The 14,639-nt window shown below is 32.6% G+C and overlaps 1 pseudogene; it reads left to right on the forward strand.

Moving 5' to 3' along the window:
- Positions 1–14,639, forward strand: part of LOC130708066 (dysbindin-like) — a 125,737-nt pseudogene that overhangs the window by 102,519 nt on the left and 8,579 nt on the right.

The following is a 14,639-nucleotide window of genomic DNA, read 5'->3' on the forward strand; positions in this document are numbered from 1 at the left end:
TGTTTGCGGATGACATGATACTATACATAGAGAATCCTAAAACTGCCACCAGAAAACTGCTAGAGCTAATTAATGAATATGGTAAAGTTGCAGGATACAAAATTAACGCACAGAAATCTCTTGCATTCCTATACGCTAATGATGAAAAATCTGAAAGAGAAATTATGGAAACACTCCCATTTACCATTGCAACAAAAAGAATAAAATACCTAGGAATAAACCTACCTAGGGAGACAAAAGACCTGTATGCAGAAAACTATAAGACACTGATGAAAGAAATTAAAGATGATACCAACAGATGGAGAGATATACCATGTTCTTGGATTGGAAGAATCAACATTGTGAAAATGACTCTACTACCCAAAGCAATCTACAGATTCAATGCAATCCCTATCAAATTACCAATGGCATTTTTTATGGAGCTAGAACAAATCATCTTAAAATTTGTATGGAGACACAAAAGACCCCGAATAGCCAAAGCAGTCTTGAGGGAAAAGAACGGAGCTGGAGGAATCAGACTCCCTGACTTCAGACTATACTACAAAGCTACAGTAATCAAGACAATATGGTACTGGCACAAAAACAGAAATATAGATCAATGGAACAGGATAGAAAGCCCAGAGATAAACCCACGCACCTATGGCCAACTAATCTATGACAAAGGAGGCAAGGATATACAATGGAGAGAAGACAGTCTCTTCAATAAGTGGTGCTGGGAAAACTGGACAGCTACATGTAAAAGAATGAAATTAGAATACTCCCTAACACCATACACAAAAATAAACTCAAAATGGATTAGAGACCTAAATGTAAGACTGGACACTATAAAACTCTTAGAGGAAAACATAGGAAGAACACTCTTTGACATAAATCACAGCAAGATCTTTTTCGATCCACCTCCTAGAGTAATGGAAATAAAAACAAAAATAAACAAATGGGACCTAATGAAACTTCAAAGCTTTTGCACAGCAAAGGAAACCATAAACAAGACAAAAAGACAACCCTCAGAATGGGAGAAAATATTTGCAAACGAATCAATGGACAAAGGATTAATCTCCAAAATATATCAACAGCTCATTCAGCTCAATATTAAAGAAACAAACACCCCAATCCAAAAATGGGCAGAAGACCTAAATAGACATTTCTCTAAAGAAGACATACAGACGGCCACGAAGCACATGAAAAGATGCTCAACATCACTAATTATTAGAGAAATGCAATTCAAAACTACAATGAGGTATCACCTCACACCAGTTAGAATGGGCATCATCAGAAAACCTACAAACAACAAATGCTGGAGAGGGTGTGGAGAAAAGGGAACCCTCTTGCACTGTTGGTGGGAATGTAAATTGATACAGCCACTATGGAGAATAATATGGAGGTTCCTTAAAAAACTAAAAATAGACTTACCATATGACCCAGCAATCCCACTACTGGGCATATACCCAGAGAAAACCATAATTCAAAAAGACACATGCACCTGAATGTTCATTGCAGCACTATTTACAATAGCCAGGTCATGGAAGCAACCTAAATGCCCATCAACAGACGAATGGATAAAGAAGTTGTGGTACATATATACAATGGAATATTACTCAGCCATAAAAAGGAACGAAATTCAGTCATTTGTTGAGACGTGTATGGATCTAGAGACTGTCATACAGAGTGAAGTAAGTCAGAAAGAGAAAAACAAATATCGTATATTAACGCATGTATGTGGAACCTAGAAAAATGGTACAGATGAGCCAGTTTGCAGGGCAGAAGTTGAGACACAGATGTAGAGAACAAATGTTTGGATGCCAAGGTGGAAAGCGGGGGTGGGGGGGGGATGAATTTGGAGATTGGGACTGACATACATACACCAATATGTATAAAATATATAACTACTAAGAACCTTCTGTATAAAAAAATAAAATTCAAAAAAGAAACCAACAGAAATGCACATGTACTAATCGTTAGAGTTAGTTTGGTGCACCAATCTGAAGACAAATCTGTGAGTACTTAACCAAATTTAATACATTGTAATCTATGATCCAGAATTCCTATTCCAGAAAAAAAGCATATATATGTTCATAGGAGAGCATGTGTGAGGCTGTTCATCTTAGCACTGTTGTGGTTATGAGGATTCTGAGGCAATCTAGAAACATTAAACATCTATCTTGAAAGATCAATACATTTTTCTTTTTCTTGTTATTTACTTTTCTTCTATTTTTTAAAACACTATAAAACAAATAATCTGTAGCCTGTGGACACCTTTGGTAACCTACTCTAGTAATTTTTCATTTTCCTTCAAAACCTTATTTGTATTTAACTTTATATATGCTCTTGTATTCAAAACCATATTCGCCTATACTAACATGTGAGTTGAGGCAGAGATCAGAGAAATACATTACAATAATATTTTATATAATATAAATCAACTATACTTCTATAAAAAGATTAGATTACTGCTTTACTCTTTTCTCTTTTTATACATATTTGTTTATTATACTATTACATATTATTTGTGGTATTGAATATGTAAATATTTTATCTTTTATCTTCTCAACGGTCAGCCACAAAGAACTTACATTTCTTTCCTTTCTTCCTTTCCCATACTTTTCTTGCTTCATCTCCTCACTTTCATCTCTCCTGCACTTCTTGATCATTGTATTCTTTGAAAGTATCACTTCTTAAGGGAATACAAATCTATTACAATTTAGAAGGAGTTATTCAATGCCCTTATTGAAGTTACGAAAACAAACCCACAAAAAACAAAAAACAAAAAAGCGAGCCAGTTATATAATAGCCACTTTTGGAACACTAGCAAAGAGAACTTTTGCTGAGGTGCAAGAAATGAACACAATTTGTTTACAGAACCTTCCCAGTATATCACATTCACTGTTAACTTAAGTAAATAGATATTTCACAGTAAATCAATTGTGAACTGGAATTAGGTTGGTAAACTCTCTTCATACAAATGTATGAATTAAATAGAAGTTGCCCTACATGTAAGGTAGCAACACAAGTATTTCCAAAGAGAAATAGAGGAAAAAGACCTTGCAAACATCTAGTTAATATAAAGGTCATTTTTTCTCCCATTAAAAAAAATAAACTATACAAATCATCTAACACCTAATGCAATAATACAATGTAATTTTAAAATCGCTTAGGGGAGTAAATTATGTGTCAGAACTTTCTAAAAGTAACTAATCTAATTAGCTTTTAAAAATAACATAGGAATGATGATTATAATTCTGAATATCTCCATAAGGTGAAAAATCAGTATCATAAAATTTAAAAATTAATTATCTTACTAAAATTCAAGGAAGTAATTTTTATCATACAACAGGAAATTATCACACACATACACACAAACCTAGAGCAGATTGAGTGGAAATTAGTTCAGTTTATTGTGTCAGCCAATCTTATCCATATGACCCCAAGTAATAGACTTTACTAATTGCACATTAGTTTATAGAAACCAGGAGAAACAAATCAAACCAATATTTTCATTTATGGATGGTTTTGTCTTATTTGTATATATCAATTAACAGAGGCTTTATACAAGTTGTCATTGGAAGGTAAATCAATTAAAGATTTCTTTTCCATAATCTACCAATTAGATCATAAAATTGATCATTATAATGATAATGCAATTTTGAACATTTAGTTTGTTTCCAAAGACTATATTTTATACTTTGTGTTTATTATTACACATAGTAATTTTTGCTCATAGCAACCCTTAAATAGGGTTATATTTTTATCCCCATGTTACAGATGGGAGAAATGGGATGCAGCCCTTGCCTTGCTCATCATTATAGAAGTTCCATATGAATAGCCAATGTTTGAATCCTGGCCATATAAAAATACTATCTTGTGCTGTAGTATAGACCAATACACACTGTAAACCAATTTGGAAACAAGTTTGGCAATTCACTACCATGAAAATTGAAAACACATGTTCAACAGAGTTATATGAACATATCCATAGAAACTTTATTTATAGTAACCAAATATTGGAAAAAATACATGTCCTCAACAGAAGAATGGAAAAACAAATGTGGTATATCTATACAGTTAAATACTACTCAGCAATAATAGGAACAAACTACTGCTACATTCAATATCATTTTATTGAATAAAATAAGACAGAGGAAAGATTGTTCATCATATTATTACATTTCATAGAATTCTAGAATATGAAATCAATTAAATGGTGGCACAAATCTGATCAGGTTTTGCCTGGGGTTGGGATAGAGAGAAGGATGCATTAATAGGGCCACAGGAACCTGCAGGGTTTGCTAGAAATGTTTAGTACTTTGAATATGATGGTGATTTAATATTTTATGAATATATTTTAAAAACACCAAGATGTATAATTTAAATATAGGCAGTTTATTGTACATAAATTAAACCTCATTAAAGCTGTAAAAGGATTAAAGGGTTTAAGATTATATGCCATCTGACATCTGTGACACATTAAAAGTTTCAAATTTTCTCTTTATTTTCTTGAAACTTTTCATTTATTGGGAACAAGAGGTAATGGAGACACTGTGCATTTCATGGCTATTATAGTAAAATAACTAGGCCTTTGAATCACAAAGACTTGATTAAGTGTTTAATTCCAAGTGCCATGTTTCCCCAACAGAGGGGTTACACAAATCCACCAGCAATTTGTCCTGCCACAGAAACATGTATGATATGGAAACATGACTCACAGTGAGGATCTCTAATGCTCTGCTGCAGTGTAGCTCAGAGCCTAGGCTGGTTATGCGAGGTATCACATACAGTGACAATAGATGAGTATAGACCCTGAAAAAGTGCCAGCTTATTCAAGGGAAAGGAGAGTGAAAGAAATGTCTATAATCAAATGGATGTAAATAGAATACCTGGGATGAGAAATCGGAGTTAGTTCTAACTGGTAAGAAGTAAGGTGGTACTTCAGTGGAATTAGTAGCGAAGAATAATCACACTATGAGTAAGAGCATCTAAATCATTGACTGCATATGGATCTGGCAAAAACAACAAAAATATACAATTTAAGTGACCCGCCCCAAAACGGTGTACAAGGTTATCCTGGGTTAGTTATACAGTGAACATTTTACTCTAGAATAATTTAACTGAATCCTGATAGAAGTGTAGGATATACAGAGGAAAGGCATCTTTCAGGCAGATGAAAACATGGCTATCGACCTGAAGGCATAATACAGTGTAGTATATTCTGGAAGTGGATGTAGCCAAATAGTACTATATTTTAAGAAGTGAGAAAGAAAACAATGGGGTAAAGATTGCAAAAGAAGGAGTAAATCATAAGGAATCTTTTATTCCATTTCTAACTTAAGATCTACTTTGTGGTGAACAGAAACCGTTGAATGATTTTAAGCAGGGAAATAAAATAACTCAGTTTGCATTTTAGAGTACCTAGTTTGCAGTTGGGAAGAGACAATTTGGTGGGGCATTCCTGACCATGTGACTTTACATTATATTATACACTATGATACTAGATACTAATATCCAAGACACTGTGAGACCAGAAACTGCAGAGGTGGGGATAGTCTTTATATTAAGTTGAATATACAGAACCTGATGACAGATATATTTGAAAGAGGGGATAAAAGGTATAAGAGTAGTGTAAATTGCTTCAATAATTTCTGGTTTGAGCAACTTTTTAGTTTATGGTGTTGTATGTTAATATTGGAAATAGGACAATCATTTTTCACATTCGGCATATTTAGTTTCACATGTTTATGGGAGGGCTCAGAGAAGATGTACAGTACTTAGGTATATATTTGTCTGGAACCCAGGATAGTGACCTGGACTAGAGATACAGATTCACGAGGCTTCAGAGTACGACTAGTAAACCAAGGAATGGATGAAATCATTGAGACAGGCATTTTAAATTGAGGAGACTGAGAGAGAGACAAAGAGAAAAAGACAGAGATACGCACACAAAGAGGGAAAACAACAGGAGAGGGAAAGAGGAGAAGAGGAAACAGATGTGTGGATTGAAAAGGAATGTTCATAATTAAACAATAAAAACTCTACAAAACTGGTTTTTCATAAGCAAAATAGGAGAAAATTTCCATGGAGGTATGAATAATTGTTTACAATGTACAAAGAGCAAGTAAAACAAAAAGATTGAAATAATTCACTAAAATGGGCAAATTTCAATGGTGAAAGATGCCAGATTAAAGTAGGCTGGATACTAACTAGAAAGTATGAGGCCAGGATTTTCAGTTTGGCTTAGTCCTGTTTGATGTTGAAATATGAAGATGAAAAGAGGGGAGGGGAAAATAAAACATAATCAGAAACTGGCACAGAGTAGAGACCAGAAATTTTACTTATCTAGTTTAATTTTAAGTTCATAAGCATCCAATATTTACTCACTACTAGGCATTTATCTTCACTGAGGACACAAATCAACTGACCACATTTTTCATCCTATTCAGTAGGAACTGCTCGAATGGAATCTGAATTAGTTTATCCAGTTTCAGGATCAAAAGTTCTCTGTTTAGGGAGGTGGTATAGAATGACAAAAAAACAAGAACTGAATTGGAAATGAGTAGGTAAGTTAAAAACAAGTCTCAGAAAACAGGTTTTATTATTTTTGTTGAAAATAAAATCAAAAATACTCTAACTCATTATACTATCCTAGCCTTTCCTTATTTATCAACTTTATATTACAATTCTAGAACCAAAAATACATCATGAAAATAGGAAGAAAACTATATACAGAACCTCTAACATTTGATAAGAATTTATTAATATGATTTGTATCAATATATTGCTCTTTATTTCAAAAACTTTTTCCTTTTATAAAGGTCTTTCTTGTACTATCTCTTTGATCCTAAAGAAAAGTACGTAATTAGAATACCATTTTGGGGGGGATTTTGTTTTAGGTGAAGTAATTGAAGTTTCAGGGGCCCCAGGGAGGTGATTAAGATCTTTTATTCTGGAGCTTGATGCTTGAAAATTACATAAGAACAATAAGGCTACAGACATTACTCATATAGACTCCTAATTTATTCAAGTTTGAGGGAAAAAAGAATGTAAGCAAAAACTATACTGGTATTCATCTTATCATGAATTTCCCAGTACACTCTCTTATTAGTTTAATGATTCTTTGAAAATGGACATTTAAAGCAGGAAACACAAAAGATACACTGTAAGAAGACTATGGAGGAGTTATATATGGGGGTGGGCATGAATCATGCTCACCATGTAGAAAAGTGCTTGCTGAGCCTTTGAAATACTCTGTGCAATTTGTTTATAAGAGGCATTTGCAAAATTATTATTTGCCTTGCTCTTGTGTCTGCATTTGTGCTTGTGCCCTCCAAGTTATGATTTGATATTAAAGATATTTTGATATATATTTAGTCTTAGAAAACTATGAATTTAAGTTTAGAATCAATCCTCAGTATAGCCTATTATTCTTCTGATATATTCCAACCTGTTAATTTAAGATGATGTTGAAAGAGGACTAGAATTATATTTAGGTTTTTCCCTTTCTGGATGTCACTTGTACCTCTTATTACATAAGCTTGGATAAGGCACTTGAGTGCTTTGATTCTGATTTTTTTTTCTGTAATTTTGAGAATACAGTAGCTTTTTTTAACTTTTTATTTTATATTGGAACATAGTTGATTAACAATGGTGTGTTAGTTTCAGGTGTACAACAAAGTGATTCACTTATACATGTATCTATTCTTTTTTTTTTAGCTTATAAACAACAGAAATTTATTTTTCACAGCTCTGAAGGCTAGAAGTCCAAGGTCAGAGTGCCAGCATGGTTGGGTTTTAGTGAAGGCCCTTTTCTGGGTTGCAGACTGCCTATTTCTTGCTGTGTTCTCACCTGGTAGAAGGGACTGGGGATCCCTCTGGAGCCTCTTTTATAAGGCACTAATCCCATTCAGGAGGGTTCCACCCTCATGACTTAGACACTTCCCACAGGCTCTACCTCCTAATACCATCACCTTTGGGGATTAGAATTTCAACATATAAATTCTGGGGGGGACACAAACATTCAGACCATAGCATCTTCCCATTGGTTCTGTGACATCAACATGCATCTATTCTTTTTCAAATTATTTTCCCAATTAGATTATTACAGAATATTGAGCAGAGTTCTAAATACTTCACTGGGCTATACTAAAAATCAGATGAGCTAATGAATGCATAATTAATGGAACATATAGCTGAAGCAACATGGTATAATGGTAAAGAATGCATGCTGAAGAACCAAATTCTGTGTTTAAATACTGATTTTGCCACTTTTCAGCTGTGTATGCTTATCAAGTAACTTAGCATCTCTCTGCCTCAGTTTCCTTATCTGTAAAATCAGTATGATAATAATAGTTCTGACCTCATGTGACTGTGAGAATAAAAGGAAATAATCTATCCAATGCTCTTAGAACTGTGTCTAGAGTATAGTAAGGATTATTCAAATATTTAATGATGATGATGGTGATGGTGATGATGATGATGATGATGACAATGTGCCAGACACCAGGATACAATGGTTAAGAAATCACAATCATTTCTTTCAGTAGGAAAGCTGAAGAGACACAGAAGCTTCAAATTATAGTGCTGAAACTCTATTAATAAAACCTATGATATTTCTGAAATTTAACTCATAAAGCCTACTAATAACTTTAAACTTCCTCAAATGATTTGCATTCTAAATCATGCTGAGACACTTTTAGGTGTTTTCTCTTGACAGAATCCCTAGGAGACTATGGGATGTGATGCAAAAGTCCAGGATCTGTCTCATCCAACCTTGTGTTGAAATCTCCTCATTTATAAAATGAACTTGCTGAATAACATGTTTTCTTAGGTTTATTACAGGCTGAAATTTAATGCTCTAGTGATTCCTTTATGTATAATTCTACAACTGAGAATGCAATAATGATAATTATTGCTTTGCAAGCTACTAGTTTCATTGCAAATGTCATTACTTATAATAAACACAGGATAGCCAAAAGAAGTACTTTCTAAAATATTATGTAAAACCAAAATGAACATATATTTCTTTTAAAATAATTATTCTTGAAGTAGGTAGTAACATGTTTTATAAAAAAAGTTCCAAAATGAAAATTTTGGAATTATCTCTACATACATATTCCAAGAGGCAAGCAAGTTCTCAAGGACCATTATTGAATGCTTACAGAATATTAAAAAATAAAAAGGAATATAAGTCAAAACAATATTTAACACAGTATTCTAAAAAATCGTTTGTAGATTATGATATTATAAAGGAGCAAAAGAAAAAAGTTAACTACATCTCTTCTGGGGTATGTGTGACTCTCAGCTTGAATTTTTAAAAATTCTACTGAATACTCCAATTTTGTCAAAAACAAAACAACAACAAGAAACACACACACAAAACTACCACAGCACTCCCAAAGCTGTGCAGTGCTCCAGTGGCATATATTCTCACAGTTCACAAACATTTCCTGGGACCCTCACAAAAAAACCCTGTGATTTAGGCAAAATATGTCTCTCAATCTCTTTCCATACTCCTACATTTTCTCCAAATAGATTATGTGACAATTAATGTCACTTCAATATCAGAAAAATAAACACATACAGCTACTTTGTGTTACATCTAAAGAATGGCTTAATTATAATATTGTGGGTCAAAGACTGACTTTTCCTTTTTCTACAGAAAAGCAGTGTTCACTCTGCCAAATATTTATAGAGTATAAAGCTTCAGCATCTATAAAATATGAACAAAAAATAATTACCTCAATTGTTGCAAAAATTCAATAACATGCTTAGAAATTTTCACATAATAATCTGCAGATAATAAATGCCTCTACATCTTAGTGCTTTTCTTCTCTTCTGAAAGAACACTAAGAGATTTCATTTGTACAGTAGAAATGGCTTCATGATCAGGAAATTGGAATTAACATTCTACCATGGACTATCAGAATATGTTATTAAGTTTTTATTGCAAATAAAATTCAAATAATACTACCTTCAGTGTTACTAACACTACTAGTGGTAAATATAGTATTGTCAGCAGAAATAATAATAATATAATAATAATGACTAGATTTTATATAGTGCTTTTTTGTGTCTGATATTAGTCATTTCTATCTTCACCATAACCCTATATTATTATCCTATTTTAAATACGAAAAAACTAAGGGACTTGACTTGCCTAAGAGCAAAGTTCTGGTTACTAGTGAAGCTGAGATATGAACCTATGAAATTTTCACCTTCAGGGCTTATGCTTTTTATAATTGTTCTATAGGTTATTTGTAATTTATAGAAGCTCTATAATAGAGTTATGATTATATTTTTAGAAAAATTGACTGCTTGGCTAAACATATGGAATTGCTTGCCTGTTTAAGCATTTTTCAGGCAGACGCAATGTGAAATAAACAAATACATTAAATAACATTCATATGAGCTTCTTTTTTGTTGTTGTTGTTTCCTATTTCTATGTAGTAGAAGTAGGATCTTATTTTCTGAAGAACAGAAATGTTAAAATTGACAAATAATTTGGAATAGATAATAGTGTGCCTTTTGAGTGCCTTAATTATGTAATGAACATTTGCTGTTTGCACATATTCTACTTTATTTTACCACTTGAAAAAGCCAGTAGATATAAATAATGTAATAATTGTGAGGAGCTTTGCATTTCTGGAGAGGCCATTACAAATAAAATGATCAACACAATAATTCAAAATTGTGTGAGGCATAATATTTTCCAAATTTTTCATATTCTATAATGTAACTATTTCCAGTGTCTTTCAAGATAAGGAGAATCAATTTTTCTTGAAGATACAGATTAGGCAACTGCAAAGAAAAATTCAAGTGACCTTAAGGATTTTCTCTCCTTAGTCATTCTTACACTGATTGTTCTAGCTTTCCACAGAAGGTAATAATATCTTTTGAATTACTGAACCATTAGTTCACTCTTAACCTTGATGAAAACTTCAAGAAATGTCTTATTACAAGAATAATTGTGAGGGAACATAAGGTGTTATTTTGGTTTGCACTTCATATTTTATAACAAACATAGCATTAACATTAACAAATATGGCATTATTGATGTTGGAATTTTTTTATTTAAGCTCTTGGCAAGTTTCCATATTTTTATTTTAAAAAGTACAAGCTTTTTTGAGAAAAACAAAAACATAAAGAAGCAGAAGAATTTTAAAATATGTTCTAACCAAGGTGGCTGTTATCACGTAACACACAAGATAAAATAATGAACTTTACTGATTTTTTTCTTATTTCTAATTGTTTATTCTAATATTTTCCAAAATGTTCATTTTATATTTTATATTTTGAATACCAAATTTTAAATTTATATTTATAGAAATATATGTTTGTTATGAGTTTATGAATTTTTATGCAACTTGCATTTTTACTTAATTCTGTAAATTTTTCCGTATCAGTAAATATTCCTAAAAATAAAATTGATAGAGCTTGTTATTTCCAAAATTTGAGTATCATGCTACAGTTGCCCTTTAGATCTTTTAACTGATTGTCACTCCCAGCTGCAGCTGTAAGGAGTCCCTCTCTTTACCTTGGTTAACGATGTGCTTCATCATCAATCTAAATATCTTAGTGTTGAAGAAAAAATAATGAATTTGCCCCACTTCTTCATAGTTATTTTTGAATCATAATATAAAGCAAAAGTTACAAAATAAAGGTAATTATATTTCAGGTATTAGAAATTCTTTAAATGAATATCTACAAAGTATTAATTTGGTGTATACACCTTGCATTAAGAATTATTATAAATATTGTAACTATAATTTTAATACCAAGGATATTATAAACAAAACATTTAAGTGTATGCATATGTGTGTATATGTATTTGCACATATGTATAGGATGAATATAGAGTCTATGTTTATTCCTAGTTGCATTAGATGTGAACTCTCCCTTAATTTTACAAAAACTTACGTATAAATTTTTATGTGTATTCCTTTTTTATTGGGATTCGATTTTTATAACCTATTGAAAAAACAAAAAATTTGTTGATCAAGCAGAAATCTTGCTTTTTGTGGTGGGAATGGCCCTTTATCATATATCATCATCTGATGAACAAGACAATTCTGTTAGATCTACTGTAATGGGAATTTCTCTTTGGTATGTGGTATGTTGAAGATCAGAAAGAAAAAAAAAAAAAAGGTGTCTCGTCTAAGGTTCAACACTAGTATGTGCCAGAACTTTGCCTGGATTCTATAAGTTTCAACCCAACTTTTTATTTGCCCTGTTCCACTAGAGTAAGAGTAGAGATGGTTTTTTTTCACCACTCTATTCCATAAGCTCTTAAAGCTCATGATAGAGATAAAGATAGATAGAGAGAGAGAGATAGGTAGAGGTAGAGATATAAGTAGAGAGATATATTAAATATTTAGTGTTAAAAATCCACAAAGGAAACCATAAAATCCCTAACAAACTTATCATTTGATTTTGTGAGGTAATTAAGCTGTGCTGGAGCTCTATATGGAGTTAATTTAGAGGCTGTGAATTTTCCTTTGGTGATAGCCCGTAAGAGGATAAACTGTGGAATGGAGTATGAAATGAGGGAGGAGGACCACAGGGATGAGACCTAAGCACTCCAAAGCCTCAGAGAACTGCTTGCCAACTCCAAGAAACAGGAGAACTTGAGGGACCTTGACCTGCAGATTCTAGCGAGAAGCCTTTCTTTTCACTTTGGGCAGACCTTATGATTCTGTTTTAACTTCATGAACTAAAAAAGAATAGCATAGGTATGCAATCACATCTCTGTAAGAAAAATATTTTAAAAAGTAACATCAAGGTAGCAACATGATCATACTTAAAATTAACAGTAATTACTTACTACCATCACATACTCACTCAGTATTCAAATTTTCAATTGGCTGATAATGTTTTTGAATCATAATGCAAATAAGATCCTCACGTTAGTTGCTATGTCTCTTAAAGTCTGTTTTTTAGCTGTAGCCTCCACTGCTCTCTCTCTCCCTGCCTCCTCTTATAATTCATTTGTTGAGGACACAGATTTACCTGTCCTTAGAGTTTTCCACTGTCTGGATAATGCTGATTGCATCCCCATGGTATGATTTAACATACCCCTCTGCCTTCTTTACATCCTGTAAATTCTTAGTTAGATCTAGAAGGCTTTTCCCTTTTGGACTATTATGCCATAAGGGCAGCTGTGTTCTTTCACAAAGAAAGTCATGAAGCACTACTGTCTCTTATTTTGTCATAATAATAGTCATTGCTGATTAATTAATATTAGGTATAGAAAAATAATGATATTTTAATTCTATAATTCTTTTTCATTTATTAAGTAGAATATTTCTATAAAAATTTGTCTAATTTGCTGTATGTCTTGAATACACACACACACCACTTCTTTCTCATCACTTTTACCTTTTTAGACATTTTTGGGCTTTTTTTCACTTTTATTTTCTAAATTCCATGTTATGTTTTTGATTGTATATATTCTCCATTGGAAACCTTTGTCATTTGGCCTTCATTCCAGAGATTCTAGTCTTTTATTCTCATTTATTTAATTCATTCAATTCTTATTTTATATTCTTTTATTTGTCCATTTGTAGTCAGATTCTTTGTATTTCTGATTTGTGGTATTATTTCAATTCTGCAAATGCTTGTTTAATTACATTTAATTCATGTCAGAATGTTGTCTTACACTTTTCTTTTTTGTTCTTAGCTTAGTTTAGAGAAATTTTTGCCTAAAAATATTATGTTTATGCTTTCTTTTATTATGGTAGCTCTGATGGGATCAGTGTTCACATTTTGTTGATGTTTTTAATTATTGTTTGAGTTTTCTGGGACTAACAGCAGAAAAATTATGTAAAGGTGAGGTTTGGTGGCATACTTCATTTCTTAGTTCAAGAGCAACCTTTCCTGCTGCTACAGTGATTTCTTCAACAAATGGAAAGTAATAGAATCTCCCCTGTTCTAACACATTTTGATTCTTTGCTGTTTTCTAATTCCAGTAAGGTTTTGATTTTCAGCCATCTTTTTATTTCTGTTCACCACCAAGCCTCCAAAGAGTCCCTTCCTGAGGATCCTCCATTGCCTTCAGAGTTGTTGCTTGTATGACACTGCCATCTTTGGTATCACATAAAGTCATTCTGTTTAATTCCCTATTAAATGTTCTCTGTGCTTTCTTACCATGGTTAGGATCCTCTGCTTCTAAATATGAATATTATTAGATGTTATCTGTGGTCATCCCTACTAGAACCCTACAGCACTCTCCTGTGTTCATCACAATTGCCTGTTAACCTCCATTCAAGCGTGGGCTCCACTTAAGTACAGGCATTAAACACACTCTGTGGTCTTGGGTGGCTATGCACCATTAAAGTAAACTGAAGGTGTATTCTCTGTGTCCTAGTTATGCTGTTAATATTAACTATGCAAGATTTTCTTATCTAACTTTGTTGATCAGCAATTTTTCCCTTGGAGGATGTGTAGAGATCCAAATTTAAAAAGCTCCCATTATCCTGAGGTACTTGGAAATTCTACAATAATATTTTGAATGGAACAAAGGTGCCAGAGTTTAGAAAGAATTCTAAATCACAAAGTCCTCCCGAGAAGGAAGACAATTGTAATTTACAAAGCAAAGCATTTATTCTCAGAATAATTCTCTCATTCAAAGACCTTTGAATAAGCAGAATATGAAA

Source organism: Balaenoptera acutorostrata, chromosome 4 (assembly GCF_949987535.1).
Source record: "Balaenoptera acutorostrata chromosome 4, mBalAcu1.1, whole genome shotgun sequence".
NCBI lineage: Eukaryota > Metazoa > Chordata > Mammalia > Artiodactyla > Balaenopteridae > Balaenoptera > Balaenoptera acutorostrata.